The sequence below is a fragment of the Rattus norvegicus genome, chromosome 1 (assembly GCF_036323735.1).
Source record: "Rattus norvegicus strain BN/NHsdMcwi chromosome 1, GRCr8, whole genome shotgun sequence".
In the NCBI taxonomy this organism is placed as follows: domain Eukaryota; kingdom Metazoa; phylum Chordata; class Mammalia; order Rodentia; family Muridae; genus Rattus; species Rattus norvegicus.
The window spans coordinates 190,208,210-190,222,998 of NC_086019.1; the positions used below are offsets into that span (position 1 = coordinate 190,208,210).

General features: G+C 44.9%; 2 long non-coding RNA genes across 4 annotated transcripts in view; one reads left to right on the forward strand and one right to left on the reverse strand.

The window, feature by feature from the left end:
- LOC120099931 (uncharacterized) overlaps nt 1-14,789 on the forward strand; it is a 16,020-nt gene continuing 1,231 nt past the window's right edge. Inside the window, exons 1-2 of the long non-coding RNA XR_005499465.2 lie at nt 1-129; nt 11,241-11,389. This is a non-coding gene — a long non-coding RNA (uncharacterized LOC120099931). The remainder of the gene's footprint in view (nt 130-11,240; nt 11,390-14,789) is intronic.
- LOC108349640 (uncharacterized) overlaps nt 5,171-14,789 on the reverse strand; it is a 24,189-nt gene continuing 14,570 nt past the window's right edge. For 2 of the 3 annotated variants that reach the window (XR_005499463.2, XR_001835996.3), the window contains 2 exons: nt 12,943-13,185; nt 5,171-7,702 (listed from right to left, as the gene is read on the reverse strand). This is a non-coding gene — a long non-coding RNA (uncharacterized LOC108349640). Of the gene's footprint in view, nt 7,703-12,942; nt 13,190-14,789 lie in introns of all 3 variants that reach the window. The other variant, XR_005499464.2, reaches the window with a different exon arrangement.

Below are 14,789 nucleotides of genomic sequence, written 5' to 3' on the forward strand. Positions count from 1 at the left end.
GGCCCTAAGCCCCAAGCCTACAGAGACCAGAAGATGGCGTTGAATCCTCTGGAACTGGAGTTGTGAAAGTTCTGGGACTCCACCCCTGGTCTTAATGACTCACCTACTCTCCAGCCCTGCCATGCCCAGGTTTAAATTCATTTGTTTTTAATATATGATCCCACTCTGTAGTCCAGGCTGGCCTCGACCTTTCCATGTACTCCTTGCCTCAAATCTCCTCAGTGCTGAGATCATAGTGTGATTTTCTAGGTCCTTTTTTTTAATTTAAGTTTTTGTTTTATGTATATGAATACAGTGCATCACTGTCTTCAGACACACCAGAGAAGGACACTGGATCCCATTACAGATGGTTGTAAGCCACCACGTGGTTGCTGGGAATTCAACTCAGGACCTCTGGAAAAGCAGTCAGTGCTCTTAACTGCTAAGCTATCTCTCCAGACTCCATGATTTTTTTTTTAACAGTTGAGTTGATAAGTCCTTAGAGGCTTCTGGACTCTCTGAATAATACTTTAAAAGGCTGCTGTTAAGGCAAAATGATAAAGAAGATTGCCCATGGTTTTGCTCAGTTGGCGGGGTCTAACTCAAGACCTTGCTACTCCCTGGCAGAGCTACTTAATCAACCCTTGTTTTGTTTTGATCTTCAGACAGGGTAGTTCAAGCTGGCTTCAAACTCACCATGTGGCTCAGGCTGGCCTTGAACTCTTATCCATTCTTCTGTCTCCATCTCTGATTTTTAGTCCTGCAATATCATATTCTATTATCTATTGTTGTTGTTATTTGAGACAGGGTCACTCCACGCATCTTTTGACTGTCCTGGAACTCACATGTAGGTCACACCTACTTCAAATTCACAGAAATCCACCTGCCTCTGCTTCCCGAGTGCTGGGATTAAAGGTGTGCTCTAACATGCCCATTAATTTTTAAATACTTGTATAGCTTTAAAAGGGTGTGGGTGGGTAAATCATCAATTTGCTTGGCTTCTATATTTGGTATACAGCATGACATATGAGTCCAACCGTTGTTTTGAGACTCAAGAAGTCAAACCAAACCAGGGGCAGCCTAAGGTGATTTAGTTCCCAGCAAGAGGCCAGGCCAGTTGCCAGACCCTGATGCTTGGAACAAAAGATGTGCCCAGAGCTGGCCAAATTCAGTCACCAGAATAGCAGGAGGCAGCACCAGTAGGAGTGATGACAAGAGCAGCAGGAGTGATGACAAGAGGAGAATCAGATAGCAAGCCCCAAGGGCCAGACAGCTGAGGAACAAAGATACAAGGGAAGGGACAGGAGTGTTGGCTGCTTCCTGCTCCAGACAAAGCCTGCCTGTGGCTTTAGGTCTTGTGTTTCTGCTTTTAAGTTCTGGAGACTGCACCCAGCCTTGTAATACTAAGCAGGTACTCTATGATAGAGTTCCACCTCCGCTCATGACTTGACTTTTGAGGATCCTGTAGCCTTCAAGGTCACCACTACCCAAAACCCTACTAACCTGATACCCAGAGGCACATGAGAGCATTATTGCCTTCTGAACGTTAGTCTTTTTTTGTTTTGAGACAGATTCTCACATAACTCAGGGTGGCCTCAAGCTCACACTGTAACTCAGGGTGGATTTGAACTCTTTTATTTACTTATTATTATTATTATCATTATCATTATTATTAACGTATTTGTTTTGTTTTATGTGTTTTACCTATGTATATGCTATGTGCATCATGAGCGTGCCTGGTGACTGTGAAGATCAGAGGAGGTCATCAGAGCTTCTGGAACAGGATGGTTGTGAGCCACCAGGCAGGCGTTAGGAATTTGACCTGGACCCTCTGTAAGCAACACAGGCTCTTCACACAGGATCACCTCCCCAGTCCCAGCACTGAATCCTTGCCGCTCTTGCCTTTACTCCCCAGGTCCAGGAGTTACAGCCATGCACCATCAATAGACCCCATCCATGGGGTGGGCAGCCGGCTGCCTGTAAGTGCAGAGGCCTGAGTTTGATCACCAGCATTTCTATAAAAGCCAAGCATGACGGCAGATGCCTGTAATTCCAGGCCTGAGGAGGAGACAATGGGATCCCTGGGGCTCGCCAGCTGGTCATCCTCACCCAATGGGCAAACCCTGGGTCTCAGAGAGAGGCCCTGTGTCAGAAAATAAGATAGATGGCCCCTAAGGAATGATGCTCAAAGTTGTCCTCTGACCTCCACATACACACATGTGCACAAGCACCCACTTGAATACACACATGTGTATGTGCATGCACATTCATGCACATGCACACGCTTATTCATAAGGGAGTATTTATTTATTTATTCTGGTTTTTCGAGACAGGGTTTTTCTGTGTAGCTCTGGCTAAATCCTGGAACTCGGAACTCAGATCCGCCTGCCTCTGCCTCCCAGGTGCTGGGATTAAAAGCATGCAGCACCACTGCCAGGCGAAGGGAATAGTCATCATCCACCAGTCTTGCTAAGTGACCAAAAGCAGAATGAGAGTCAATGAACTATGGGTTCAGGAGGTCTCTGTGGGGCCACGCCTCTGGGTGAGTCTTTAACAGATGGGGAGTTATTCTGAACTGCAACAGGGCTGACTTTTCTCTTTCAAAAACAAGTCAACAATCACAAACGGGCATAGTAGCTCAGTTTGTGATATAGTCCCAGCACTCTGGAGGAGAGGCAGGAGGATCAAGTTCAAGGCCAGGAGACTGCCTCATACCTTAATCCCAGCTCTCAGGAGTCAGAGGCAGTCGGATGGATCTCTGTGAGTTTGAGGCCATCCTGGTCTACGGAACAAGTTCCAGGGCAGCCAGGGCTGTTACACAGAGAAATCCTGTTTGGGGAAACAAAACAAAAGCAAACAAACAAACAAATACAATTTAAAAAATTAAACTAAGAGATCATACCTGCAATCCCAGCACTTGAGAGGCTAAAGCAGGAGAATGGCCGTGAGTTCCAGGGCAACCTGGGCTAGAGTGAGACCCCCCTCCCCATCTCCAGTCTTCTCTGGTGTCTTTCAGCAGTGTCTGGGAGTTTCCTTTGCATGGGTTTTTGTATTGAGTCTATTCTTAGGCCCTCGGTCTTCTCTGCTGCTACAGTGAGTGTGGTCACCGCTTCCACTATGCCCTTTCAGAGGACCGTGTTGGTATAAGTGGAAGAGCTATTGATTTTTTCTTTATCTTAATTTTAGACCCAGACAACTCACTGAAATTTTCCATCTTTATTTTTTATTTTTTTTGAGGTAAGAGTCTCTCTCACTGTGCAACCCAGGCTGTCTCCCAGCTTACATTCCTCCTTCCTTCAGTGCCTGCACGAAGGCACTGCAGGTGTGCTCCACCTAGCCTATTTTATTTTGCAGCAAAAATTCAGGTATAAATAATATACCTGCAAGCCATGTTGATTTGACCTCCCTGTTTCTGTTTTTACATAACGCTGAAATGTCAGTGTTTCATCCCTGTATGTTCAGTGGGGACCAAGAGAGACATCTGCATGTAAGTTATGGCTTTGTTTATGCTCTTCTCTTCATATCCCCTCTCTTTGGTCCAGCAAGTCTTGCTTTCCTGCATATATTCACCATGACTGTCCCCCATCCACTGGGGGAACATGTGACTGGTGTGGAACACAAAGCAAATGTGCTAAGTCAGAGCGCCTGCCCTCTGTCTGCCTCTCCTTTATTTCCTCTTGAAAAATCCATCCTCTCATTAAACGCAATTAGTACGAATTGAGATCAAAGGTCCTAACCAGGCAGTCCAGCTCACACCTGAAATTCTAGACCTTGGGAGACTGAGGACAACCTAAGACATATGGCTATGTGGCAAGACCCTCTTGGTGCTTTCTCACCTTTGAGGAAGGGTCTCTCTCTACAGAGTGCTGGCTGGCTGCCCTGGAACTAACTAGGCAGACCAGGCTGGCCTCCAACTCATAGAGATGTACCTTCCTCTGTCTCTCAAGTTCTGGGATTAAAGGGATGCACCACCACACTCAACTTCTGTCTGTGCTTTTTGATCAGTATGTCATGACCAGGAAAAGCCCCCAAACATGGCATCCACTCTAAATTCAAGGTCAGCTCAGTTACTCAGTGACACTATCCTTTCAAAAACAAACCCGAAATCAAACAAAAAACTTAAACAAATATCTGTTATCTGTTACCTTCTAGACAAAGAAGATCAGCTTAATCTTTCTTCCAGGAATTTTAACATTAAGACTAAGGCATAAAAATGGTTGGCTGTAGTTCCTGAAGCAGCACCCCTCTTTGTGACAAGCCCTCCTTCACCCCATTACTGAGCCTGTCGTTGACCGCATGAGCAGCCCATTTCCTTCCTGGAAGTCCACGTTCACTTAAGTTGGCACTGGTTAATGGTAGGGTAGGCTGCGCTGCTATGATACAGAACCTGAATGAAGCTCTAGGAGACAAGCATAGTTAAAATGTCTTTCATATTCGTGTCCTAGAGGGCCTGGTCGGCAGTGGGACTATACTCCACCTTGTCATTCAGGGCCCAGGCTCTTTCCATCTTTGGGATCAAGATCTCTGTTCATCCTGAGGGCCCTTCAGCAGCTCTCCTGAAAGGGGGTTAGGAGGAAGGTCTCAACTGAATAGACCTTCAATGCCCAAATTCCACAGGCCCAAACTTAGTCTTACAGCCCCACCCAATTGCAGAGAGGCCATGAAATGTAGTCTAAGTGCTGGAGAACGGGCTCAGTGTGTAAAGGCACTTGCTGTGCAAACATGAGAACTCAAGTTTTGATTCCAGCACCCACATTAAAACAGAATAAAAGAAAAATTAGCCAGACTTGGTAGCAGACACCTTTAATTCCAGCGCTCAGAGGCAGGTGGCTCTCTTGTGAAACAGGTTCCCTCTACCAAAAGGAGCATTTCACTTTTCATGGCCACAAGGGACAGACGGCCCTCTATGATGCCTATTAGCATACAAAAGCACATGCTGGGCTCCAGGGTCTTCCAGTGGAGACCCTGTTACACAGTTCAAAGTCCATACTGGGATTCTAGCTCTTCTTACCTCCTCCCCTACTCTCAATTCCATGGGCTTCCCTCCCGCAACTACCCATTCTCCTTATAACCCTGTTGTTTTGGCTCCCTCCTCTCCTCTCCTCTCCTCTCCTCTCCTCTCCTCTCCTCTCCTCTCCTCTCCTCTCCTCTCCTCTCCTCTCCTCCCCTCCCTCCCCTCCCCTCCCCCTCCTCTCTCTCCTCTCTCTCCTCTTCTCTCCTCTCCTGTCTCCTTGCCCCTACTTCTCATAGCCAGGTTCAATCTTTTTCTCTCTCTAGGCTCTTCCAGATGCCTTTGGCTGTTTTCTCCTTCAGAAAACCTTCCCTTTACCATACCATGGAGTGATCGTGTTGTCCATTTATACTCCACCATTGCTTGCAACCAGGATGCCCCTTTGTTGTTGTTTTGCTTTTTAAGACAGGGTTTCTCTGTGTAAACCTAGCTGTCCTGGAACTTGCTCTATAGACCAGACTGTCCTTGAACTCAGAGATCCCTCTGCCTCTGCCTCTGCCTCTGCCTCTGCCTCTGCCTCTGCCTCTGCCTCTGCCTCTGCCTCTGCCTCTGCCTCTGCCTCTGCCTCTGCCTCTGCCTCTGCCTCTGCCTCTGCCTCTGCCTCTGCCTCCCAAGTTCTGTGTCCCACAACTCAGTCAGTATGTCTTTTTTAAAATGTTTTTTAAGATTATTTTTATAAAATTTGCCTGAATTTATATATGTGCTTCATGTGTATGCCTGGTGCCTTCTGAGGTCAGAAGAGGGCATCAGATGTCCTGAAACAAGAGTTATAGACAGTTGTGAGCTACCACGAGGGTGCTGGGAACAAATCCTCTACAAGAAGAGCAGGTTGTATCCAGCAGAACCTCATGGCTATACTCTTAGGTGTGGCCAAGTACACAGAGCATAGATGACTGTGAGTGGGTATGGTGATGTACACTTGGGATCCCAGTGCTTGGGAGGCAGAGGCAGGAGTGTGAGCTCAAGGTCAGTCTGGTCTACACAGTGCATTCCAGGCCAGCCTAGGTGACACAATGAGACAGTGTCTCAAACAAATAAAAATAAACAAGGGATGAGTAGATAAAGTACTGTTGTTTGTGGTCTGATTATGTCATTCCCAAGTTCATACTTTGAAATCAAATCACTTAGGTGATGGTAACAGTTAAGACAGGGAACCTACGGGAGCTGATTTTATCATGAAGGCTTTACCCTCATGAATGGGATAGGATTAGTGTGCTTTAAAAGAGGCCCCAGGTTGTGGGAGAGGGCAAGGACCATATCAACAATGGTAGAGTTGCTGCTTAGCACAGAATTCTGGGTTTGATCCCCAGAAGAGCAAAATAAACAGATAGATTAAAAATAAAAGGCCTAGTTCACATCTTTTTGTTGTTGTACTGAAAGGACTAGATCTTGTCAGTCTCCATAATAATTCTCCTAAGGCTCAAAATAGGCTGTCCTAGGTAGCCAAAGACCATCTAGCTAGAGTAAGCAGAGTTAGGACTCCAGGTCATCGGTTCCCCACCCCCCCCCCACTTCCCCTAGAAATTCAGTCCATATTCTGAGACCTCTACTAAAAGCTATATGGGAGAGTAAGTCAGTAAGAGCCAGCCCTGGCCTGGAGGAGTTCATCTCAGAAACGTCCAAGAGCGGTCCATTTGCCAAGCCTGAAAGACCAGCTCAGGACAGCAGCAGAGGAGACGGTACAACTCTTCATGCCAAATGGGCAGCTCCACCAGCGTGGGCAGAGAGGCGCACTTTAGGCTGAACCCAACAGTCTGGGAAATCCCCAAAGGCGGGGCGGAGCCCATCAGGATGCACTCTGTGCACGTAAATCATCCCAGGACACTTCAGATTCAGGCTCTTGCCATCCAGAGCCTCCTAATGGAGCTAACAGTGGGCGGTGACTGTTTTTTTTTTTGTTGTTGTTGTTGTTTTTTGTTTTTTTTTTTTTGTTTTTTTTTTTTTGTTTTTTTTGGTTCTTTTTTTTTCGGAGCTGGGGACCGAACCCAGGGCCTTGCGCTTCCTAGGTAAGCGCTCTACCACTGAGCTAAATCCCCAGCCCCGGGCGGTGACTGTTTTAAACCCCAGCCAAGCAGCCTGCATCCCAGTGTTTGCCATGGGATTGACAGTTTATATGATTTGAAAAAAAAAAAAAAAAGCGATTCAGACTGGCCTTAACCAAACAGTGCTGTGCTCTGACTCGCATAGATTGAAAAGCTAGTTGTTTGTGGCTTTCAGGCATGGCTGGATCCAGGGCTCTTACCGTGTTTGGGGGCTTGGCCTATCTGTTAGACTTTGCTTTGCTCTCGAACAAGTTTGTCTCCTAGTGACAGACCCTTGCTCTTCAGGGCTGAGAGCCTCTTAGGATTAAGCCTAAAGGAAAGGAGTTTGGTTGTTTTTATTCCCTGTTGGCTTAGATTTTTCAAAACCTACTTTAATAAGGATTCTTATGTTTTAACCTCCCTTCTAGCCCACCACCCGCCAGAGGTAGTGGGAAGGAAAGGCTAACAGGGCAAAGGGACATGTGGACCTCTTTAGAAATAGTTTCTTGGGGCAATTCCTGTGTTGTCAGGATATCAGCAGTTCAGTTTACATGAATCAGCAGCAGCAGCTCAATCCCTCGCAAACACCGTTCACGAATCAGCAACCGCAGTCCACACAGAGGAAACTGCGACCTCAGAAGCAGCCAGAAGCCACCAGAATATCACAAGAAGTTCTTTGGAGCTTTTCTTCCTATAAAATCAGGACAAATGATGATTAGTAAAAAAGAAGAAACAAATCAGTGCCACAGCATCATCCACTCTGTCGGGTTATACTTCTACCCTTTCCAAACGTCACGTGTCCTCTCGAGCGTCTGCTCTAGCAAAACACCACATGCCCCCTTTCCAGGCAGCTTCCAGAAAAATGCCTCATGGCTGTTCTCAGCAAAAGACCCTCCCTCATGTCTGCTTCAGCAAAACATCATCTCATAAGGCAATTTTCAAAAAAGAAAAAAAATCACATGACACAACCCCCAAGAAACTAAAAGTGTCTACTTTATTCCCCCTTCCAAAAAAAATTATTTTGGAAAAAAAATCTAGAACTTATTCTGATATGTTTTATAAAACCAGTGATGTGTTTTGTAGAGCGGTATGGTGCCCATGCCAAGACATCCCCCCAACCCCCCACCAGGGACCAGCCATACAATAGGTCTAGTATAGAACAGAGTTTATTTAGGGGCATGAAAAGGGGAGTTAAGATAGGAGTAGAGGTAGAGAGAGGGGACAGAGAAAGAGAAAAAAGAAAAAGAAAAGGGAAGAGGTTTGCCAGAACGTGGAGGGAGAAGATGGGAAAGGAGGGAGAAAGGGGTCAGAGAGAGAAGACAGTCAGAAAGAGAGGGAGAGGCCAAACAGTCCTTTTTATTATTATTAAAAAAAAAAAAAGCCTACCTGGCTGTTGCTAGGTAACTGTTGGGCAGAGCCTAGAAGAAATGCTAAGGTGCTAACTTATTCTGGGTCATCCCTTTTGGACTGGCCAAAATCTGATGTGAAGCATTGGGTCTATGTGACATACACGTCGCAACTCTGGCCAGATCTGTACTGTCACTGTCCCTTTCCAATCCCTGGTGACTTTGTTGAGAAACAGTATTGAAGGGCAATACTAGTGAAAGAACTTATCAAAGTAAAGAGCCTTCAGCCTGGCATCTCTACTGAGAGATGGGATTAGCGTCCTTCAAATGAGGTCCAGTGTTAGGGGAGAGGGCAGTGAAATCTGTTTAGCCTGAGTCTCAGTCCATTCCAGATACAAAGTATAAACTAGCCACTATAAGCAAAAGACATTGGCAGCTCTGGGTTCCAAAGGCTGCAGACCTTCTGGGTAACCAGAAATAGAAAGGAAAAGACCAAGGACCCAGTGTAAACCTCCAAAAGTCCAATCTGAATGACCAGCTTCCATCAATTAGGCCCCTTCCAAAATAACGCCACCATCGAAGGTTGCTGTCTTAGTCAGGGCTTCTATTCCTGCACAAAGCATCATGACCAAGAAGTGTGTTGGGAAGGAAAGGGTTTATTCAACTTACACTTCCACATTGCTGTTCATCACCAAAGGAAGTCAGGAATGGAACTCAAGCAGGTCAGGAAACAGGAGCTGATGCAGAGGCCATGGAGGGATGTTACTTACTGGCTTGCTTCTCCTGACTTGCTCAGCTTGCTTTCTTATAGCACCCAAAACTACCAGCTCAGGAAAAGCACTACCCACAATGGGCTGGGTCCTCTCCCCTTGGTCACTAATTGAGAAAATGCCTTACAGTAGATCCTTTCCTCAAGGGAAGCTCCTTTCTCTGTGATAACTCCAGCTTGTGTCACGTTGACACAGAAAATCAGCCAGTACAGTTGCCATTTCATATTCAAGCAAACAAAGATGCCAATCCCATTTAAAAGATTTCTATTTTTGTGATTTCATAGCTGCCCAAAGACTCCACTGCTTTCTTGCTTTTGATTGGTGCTTGAACTTAGTATGTAGTTGAGGCTGAATCTAAGGCAAGTACTCTACTAATTAAGTCCCGGTCCCCTTTTAATGTTATGCAAATTTGCCTCATATGAGGCAAACATATGAGTTTTGAAGGGACACAAACACTCATACCACAGCAACAATGTAGCTCTCACAAGACCTCTAGTAGATACATCTGTCTTTCCTTCCAACTCAGTTTCTTAAGTTTCTTTTGGACAACAATTTTGGACAGAGGCCTTTGTAGCTCAGTTGGTAGAGTACTTGCTTAGCATGCATGAGCCCCTGGCTTCAATTCCCCACACTACAGAAACCTGATTAGTAGCTCAAACCTGTAAGGTAGGGCAGGAGGACCAGAAGTTCAGGTTTGTCTTTGGCTACACAGAGAGTTTGAGGCCAGCCTGGGACACTTGAGATCCTGTCTCAAAAGAAAAAGAGAGACAGCACAGTAGAGAGAGGCCCTTGGGTTGACGGCCCTTGGGTTGACGGCCCTTGGGTTGAGGGCACTTGGAATATTGTCTTTTCTTCTGTGTGCTTCCTGCCATCACTGACCGCTGCAAAACTTAAGAGAAAGGAAGGCTGCTGAGACCCAGGTAGACCTGAACCTGTAGCCAGATAACAGCTGAGTCAAAAGAACAATGGCAAACTTTTGCAGCTTATAATCCCCATGAAGGGGCATTCTGCCCACTCCACAGAATCCCTGGAATTATACTAAAAAGTTCAATGATCCAATAGAAAAAGTTAGTCTCAAACCACTACCCAAAGACTATACATGGACTGACCCGAGGCTTCAACTCCATAGGTAGCAGTGAACAGCCTTGTTGGGGCACCAGTGGAAGGGGAAGCCCTTGGGACTGCCAAGGCTGGAGCCTCAATGTAGGGGATTGTTGTGGGGGGGCAATAATGGGGGTGGATGGGGTGGGGAACACCCATATAGAAGGGGGAGGGGTTAGGGGGCTGATGGACAGGAAACCGGGAAAGGGAATAACATTTGAAATGTAAATAAGAAATACTCAATTTAATAAAAATGGAAGAAAAAATAAATAAGTCTTTAAAACAAAATCAAACAAACCATCAAAAAAGCTAGTCTCTAAAGAGAAACTTCTCTACCTAAGAAAAGATACCAAGGTCATTCATAACCAGAGAAATGCCACAATAAGAGGCTATTTTTACTCACTGCAGAAAACGAATGCCAAAAAGTTAGACAGTTTGTCAATATTTAACATTTCAAAAATAGAGTATTGCCCTGATCCTTTCGGGAACTACCTTAGCTTTTTTCCCACTCTCCACAAGCATACTTCTAGAAAGATCTGCATGGTATCTCGTGGGATCTTCATATCATTAGATAGGAAGTAAATGGAGAAATCATATTAGTTAGCTTTGCCTCACTGTAATGAAATACCAGAGAGAGAGAGAGAGAGAGAGAGAGAGAGAGAGAGAGAGAGAAAGGTTGTGGGATCTCAAAGAAATGGATGGCTGGGGTGCCTGTTAAACATACCAAAGCCGACTCTGGCTGCCAGCCCCCATCAATTCCTCCTCAGTTCATCCTGCCTGGCATACCCCACCCCATGCCTTCAACCTTTCCAGCCCCTGAGCTTTCCTTCCCTTCCCCCAGCTTCTCTGACCCAGCCATTTTGACTATGTACTTTCTTGGCCTCTTGGTTCCCAGGTGCTCTCTTCTCTTCCTCTCTTGCTGCCCTCCACCCTCACCCCATGGCCTGGTTCAGTCTGCTAGACACGTTTGGTCTGGACCCTTTCAGATGTCTCTGCCTCTTTTCTCCTTCAGATGCACACTAAACCTTCTCAACACACCTGGGAGCAATCGTGTCCACACTCGTTCATTCATCTGGCACTGAAACCCAGCAATGGCATTACAACCTCCTTTCCCAGGAATTTGCCCTCTCTGAACTGAACTGCTGATATGACTCTCCTAAGGTATGTGTGGATCTTTTGTTTCTTCTGGCTTCTGCCACATGCCAGATTTGACTATAAATTCTAGAGTCTTCAGCTGCTTCTCTACTCTCTGTCTTTCTGCCTCCTGCAGCCTGCTACACCTCCTGGGCACTCATCCTCTGGCTTCTGCAGCCTACAATGTATGCCCTACCTGGGTACATCTCACCTCTCTGACCTGGGGTGCCCATGTGAGCATCTCTGTACTAAAGATACCTCCTCCCTTTTCCCAAAAGCCTCCTTCCACCCCCCACCCCCATTCACCTCTTCAGCTGCTCTCTTCTCTCTACTGCATAAGTGTCACCTCAGAGCTGCATATGTTTTCTACTATTAATACAAAAGCTATACTAACGTGCTAGAAAGTCCCTCTCACCTTACTTGGCCCCCTATCACTTGGAAAAGGATGGACACCTCTCCTCGGTGATGTGGGACATTTCTCTATGACAAGTCTCTCAATTCACTTGGGGATGCCCTAAGAATAAAATTTTTGTCTTCATGACACTTACCTCTCCTCTGCTTCTTTTGTTCTCCCTGCTGCTTCCTGGAACTTATGCGTGTGCGTGCATGCACACACACACACACACACACACACACACACACAATGTGGTATGGTATTTATAACTCTATCAGCTCTTAATATGACATGGCCAGCTCCCCCCCAATAATTGAGACATCGTCTATTAATTTAATGAGCTTTAGCAAAGTTACTGAGTAATTATCCCTAATCCATTTTTCTGTGCTAGACTGGCTATTTCTCAGCTGTGCTCCCCAAGTTACTCGCTATTTGAGTCCTGCCCAGGCTGTTCCTACTCCATCAGTCTGTTTACATGATTCATTTCTCTTGTCCATGACCACATGCTCCTAATCTAACCGAAGCCCCGCCTACTTCCATTCTCCCCAGCAGCTGACTGATAGCTACTTTTACTTAGCCAATCAGAGAAGATTGGTGAGCAAAGTTTACATAACATCATTTGGTGTACCTGAGAATGTGCTTGTGGGACTGCACCTAGATCTTGGGGGCCAATACTTAGCATTTGAATACATAGCAACACCACACTAATCCCCAACATTTCCCCATTTTTGTCTAAATAAAAAGGCTTTCTAACAATAACACACCTCTATAGTAATAACAAATATGAAACAATTATGAAAACTATTATGTAGGGGTTACTTTTACAATGTCCAGTCCCTCTATACATGGCAACTTTGGATAAAGTACTCTATTATCTATCCTATCTTGGTGAGTTCAGAGTTCTGTACATAAGTTAGTTTCTACCACAACTTGTATTGCTAACCTAAAAACATATTTTTAGACCTAAAACCATCTTCTTAAACAACGTAAGTTTATTTGTGAGAATATAACTATTTTGTCTTTACCTCCATCAGGGACTGGAGAAGGAATAAATATCAGAGGAGCTGGCTGCCTGGCTAGTCCCCCCAAGTTGTCTGTATAACATTGGAGCATCCATCCTCAGCCTACTGGCCCAGTATGTCTGATGCACTTTTCTGTGAAGCAGGAAATGTGAAAGACTACTTACCTTGTCTTGGCAAAGCTTAGCAGCTGACTTCTCTGTGTCACCTTAGTCCTGCGTAGACAGCATCTTGCTTGTAGTTGAAGCAAGGGCAGACTTTTGTTGTTTTGTTTTGTTTTGTTTTGTTTTGTTTTGTTTTGTTTTGTTTGCCCTATGGCGGCTTGTCACATATGTAGCAAACTCCACGTGGAGGCTTTTTGATGCTCATCATCTTCTTTGAAGTAAAATGGGGTTCTGCAAGAAGCTGACCTGTCTCATTGTTCAAAAAAGGCTTACATTAATAAAACATCTTTAAAGGCCATATTCTGTGGATCTCTGAGGTTTTTAAAGACCATCTATCTATTTATAGTATATCTGAATTGTTTGGTTTTAGCTATTTACTATCCCAATAACCATGAAAACATCATATTACAATTAACTAGACCAGTACCTAACATGACCATGAGTTTGATTCTTTAACTATTAACTTGAGTTTCTTACACATTTTTAACACTTTGTAGTAGCAGCTTTCAAAAGATCTAGAACTTCACTTTACATTATTAAGAATTATTTGAGTACATTACCTCAAATAAGAGTTGAAAACATATAGTGTGTAGTAACAAAAATAACCTTAGTTTTTATTAAAATATAAAGTGTATACTGCTGTAACAAAATATAACCTTAATATGTATCAATATACAAAAAACTATATCAATGTATGACTTTGGTTATAACATGTTCTTTGGTTTAAGAGTAGATTCAATAATCTACCTTTTCCCCCTATTATTCCTATAATATTTCTATATTCCTCCTTTTCAACCCCTCTCCCCCTATATAAGAAAGAAAGAGAAAGAAAGAAAGGAGAGGGGCTGGAGAGATGGCTCAGCGGTTAAGAGCACCCAATTACTCTTCCAGAGGTCCTGAGTTCAATTCCCAGCAACCACATGGTGGCTCACAACCATCTGTAAAGAGATCTGATGCCCTCTTCTGGTATCTGAAGACAGCTACAGTGTGTACTTATATATAATAAATGAATAAATCTTAAAAACAAAACAAAACAAAACAAAAAAAAAAACCCCACTAAGCTTCAAAAAAAAAAAAAAAAGAAAGAAAGAAAGAAAGGAGAGAAATCCCCGAGTCTAACCTCCTTTCCTTGTGTTTTCCCTGATCAAAACCATTTAACAACTTGCAAACAGTTGCCTTAAAGGACACAACAAACTCTCATAATCCATTGAAGGACACTGCAACCAGATCTCAGGGGCCAGTATTTAGCCTTTGAATAATTAGCAGCACCAGACCAACCCCAACACAAGCATCAGACCAACTCCTGACCCAAACCCCGGGAGTTCTCTGCTAAGTCTCATGTTTCCTTTAAGCCCTTTGGGCTATTTGCCTCCCCTTGAAGCTACCTTCTCTATCTCTTCTCCGGCCTTCTTGGACCTAGAGGTTATGAATTTCCTCTCCTCCCCCTAGGAAATGCCTGGTTTTCTTAAACCCTTCTGGGTCTCTGTGACCCTGTTCTTTCTGTCTCTCAACTCCTTCCTAGAAGTCCCACAGCTTCTTTAAACCGTCTTGAGCCTGTACCACAACTCTTTCTTGCTTCACCTGAGCTTCACAGCTCCTCCCGGAGTTTTAGCCCCTCCCCTCCGGAGCTGCCTGCTCTGTCTCTTCCTTAAGCCCTCCTGGGCCTCGAGGAATCCTCCCTTGGATAGAGCTCCTACACTTTGCAACCCTGTCCCCTCTTAGCTCCCTCCTGAAAGTCCTGTGACTTCTCAATGTCCTTCCAGGCTTCTCTCTGTCTCAGCTCCCTCTTGAAGTTTATAGGGACACCCCTTCCCGCGGAGTTTATTTTGCAACCCTTTCCCTCCTCTCTC